The sequence below is a fragment of the Hibiscus syriacus genome, unplaced genomic scaffold (assembly GCF_006381635.1).
Source record: "Hibiscus syriacus cultivar Baekdansim isolate YM2019G1 unplaced genomic scaffold, ASM638163v2 tig00002193_pilon, whole genome shotgun sequence".
Taxonomy (NCBI): domain Eukaryota; kingdom Viridiplantae; phylum Streptophyta; class Magnoliopsida; order Malvales; family Malvaceae; genus Hibiscus; species Hibiscus syriacus.
Genome location: NW_024061914.1, coordinates 2,673,314 through 2,676,691, shown reverse-complemented (window position 1 = coordinate 2,676,691; position 3,378 = coordinate 2,673,314).

Sequence of the window (3,378 nt, the reverse complement as noted above, 5' to 3'; positions counted from 1 at the left end):
TCCTAGTTCTTATAACTAGAGGGTCAAATTCCTTTCTTACCATCCCTTGTAAGACTTATAAGAAACGGGTCTTTGCTCTTTATAGCATTGGTTCTTTCTTAGTTTTATAAGATACTATTTCCATCACCTTCATTCTACTTCCATTACCATACTTCATCATTTCCTTTAAACATATCACCAACTTATATATTTTCCACTGCCATACTTATCTTTCCATTTCATTACTTCCATTTAACCATTTTTTTTAGCTTTCTTGTTTGTGCAGGATTTTGTTGCTTTCCTAGATCGAAACAATCAAAGGTACAACCTTGACTTCACCATCCATCCAAGTGAGGCGAGGTTGAACTGTATCATATGGTATCAGAGCTAAGGTGGATTGCAACAAGAACAAGCAAAAACAACATCCTACCATTCAATAAAAAGAAAATCAAAAAAGAAGTGCCAAAAGAAAAAAAAATCAGCAAGTTAATCCCAACATCAACAAGGGATTCCAAGTGATGAAAAACTAAAGAAAGGAAACAAAGAAAGAAAATGCAAAGAAGTGCCAAAGGTGACAAGCAACATCATCATTTCAACCAATCCTAAAGAAGTCTTCAAGACCTTTGATTGTTTCTTCTAGGAAGGTGGTGAGTATCTTTGCATAGTAAATGAACCATTTTTTCTTTTTCTTCCATTTATAAGATCACCCTTCATTATTTAATATTTCTCCCTTTTCTATTTTTTTCCTCTACACTAACGAATTTTTCAGCCGACGACCATAGCACTTGAAAGGTCTCAAGTTAGTTCTTTTAAGAACTTTACAAGAGAGGAATGAGTGGAAAAAGGCTAATCGAGTGTGAGATCAGAAGGGGAATTGAAAAAGCCAGTTTATATTCCCAAGTGCAAACACGAGCGTTGAGTGAGCATCATCATTTTTGGAGTGATCGTGAGGATTTGTGAGTGATTATTGGTAAGGTCCTTTCATCTTATTCAACTATTAATTTTTCACTAACAATTCTCCCATCTTTCGAATGGATTACGGACAGCAAATGAGGAATACATTTCATACTCGTTTTCATGTGAATGAAAAGTATGCCTTGTAGCCATTGATGGTGGTAGTTGTGCAAATCTTGCAAGCACATACATGGTTGAGAAGTTGGGGCTTATAATATTCAAACATCCCAGTCCATATTTTTTGCAAGGATTAAATGAAGATGAAGAGTTAGAAGTCATGGAGCAAGTACGTGTGTCATTTTCAATAGGGGGATATGAAGATGAAGTTTTGTGTGATGTGTTTCTATGAATTCAAGCCATCTACTCCTTGGACATCCTTGGCAGTTCGATAAACGAGCATTCTATGATGGTTCTCCAACAAATATTCATTCAAACACCAAGGGAGAAAGATCGTGTTGGTTCCAATGTGCCCAAATCAGTCCATGAATGTCAAGTTATCGTCAAATCACGTATAGAGGAATGGAAGAAAACTAAAGCCATGAAGAAAGTTGAAAGAGAAGTTTCACGTGAGAAACAAATAACAGTGTGGAGATCAAAATGAAAATGAGAAAATTGATGTGAAACTTTGGAGTCGAAAATGAGAAAGTTGAAAAGATTGAATTTGGGAATAAAGGGCAAGTACGTGTGGAAGAGAAAATGAAAAGATTCCAAGTGAGGTTGTGGTTAAAAGATATGATGGAGTTGAACATGAACAAATCAAAGAAGAACATTGTGAGAAAACCAAGACATTTGGAGTTGAAAATGAGAGTGAAGATGAGTGTGTTGAAAAACATGAGCATGAAAGGAACAAATGCAATGAGAATGAAGTTTTGCTTTATACTAATCAATTTTTTTCTTCTATTCATTCTTTGAATTTGCAGGTTATTCCAAGGAACATTCAAGATGATTCAAGCATCATTTCTTTTGAAATTCCAAAAGATGTGTCACTTGAAATTATAAAGAACATGTTCATTAACCTTCAAAGTACATTCACCTCATACTCAAGATCGAATGCACCTTATAAAGATTGTTGATTCAAAAAGCAAAGACTTGAACATGTGAAGCATTTTGAGCAAAGAAAACGATGCAAGATGAGAATGAAAGAATTTCCATTCAAAAGAACACAAAGTTGTTCCCTTATGTACCAAGAATCGATTTGGGGATAAATCGCCTTAAAGAAGGGGGGGATGTGATCCTATCGACCACCAAGTTCAAACAAAACATGCTCACAACTTTGAAGTTCTTCCAAGATGATTCTAAGGGAGTCTTGCCTTATTTTATTATTTATTTACTTATTTATGCATTACATGTCATGTGAATATGTTATCTTATTCTTAATTATGCTTGAACGTTATATGCTGTCATTTATATGTAATATATGATATTCATGCATGACTTATTAATTCACATCTTTATATAACCATTCAATGCATATGCATTCATAGTTAGCTCATTTGCATTCATAACATAGGTGCAGAATGCATTCATAATTATAATAGCTCAATTCCTATCTAATTATTTTTTTACATACTTTGTATAGGTACATTGGATGCTAAGTAAACTAAAGGCAATTGAAGAGTTGGATGGACCGTTCACGTCAGTCAGATTGATCGTCATTTTTGAACATGTTCCAAGCATCTTTGGGGGATTAAGTCTTCTTAACCTTTAATCCCATATCTCTTAGATTTCCAATCACTTTGAATCATATCAATCCGATATTGGAAGCTCAAGATATGCCCAGATTAATTAAGACAGTGCAGGCTGGAAATAAGTACGGGATTTACACCAAATAAAGAGCCCTGTTCACACCTGATGCATTTCCACCTTCATGAATCCATTGATGGCGTGTACAATCATACAATGAGGCTAAAGGACTTGTTCACATTCAAGGGAGATGGATGCATTATTTCAAACTCATTCACCAAATCCAAGTACATGAAGGGAGCCTATGAATCACGTTCACACTTGGTGCATGCATTCCAAAGGGGGCCGAACATACAATGAAACATTCCTCCAAATTCATGCAAGGAAATGAACCAACATGTTCACATCAAGAGAGGATGAATTCGGCTATGAAGATGTATTCACTTAAATGGATGAACATTCATTTATTTTATTAGTCCATGAACTTGCATAGAGGACGTACATTGTATCTACTTAAGGATGAACATTCATCCATGAATGTTCAATCATTAAATCTTGTATGTGCATCCTAGACATCTCTTAGGCCTATAATAGCTTTCCATTTCATTTGTAAACCAATTCACTTTGTTTAATCAAATATTTGTGAGAGTTTCTCTCTTTAGTTCTTAAGTGAACTTTATCGACTTATCAAGCTTATGCTTGTGGCGTCACCCCTATCTATGTCACCCTGATACTTCTGGTTCCTAGTTCTTATAACTAGAG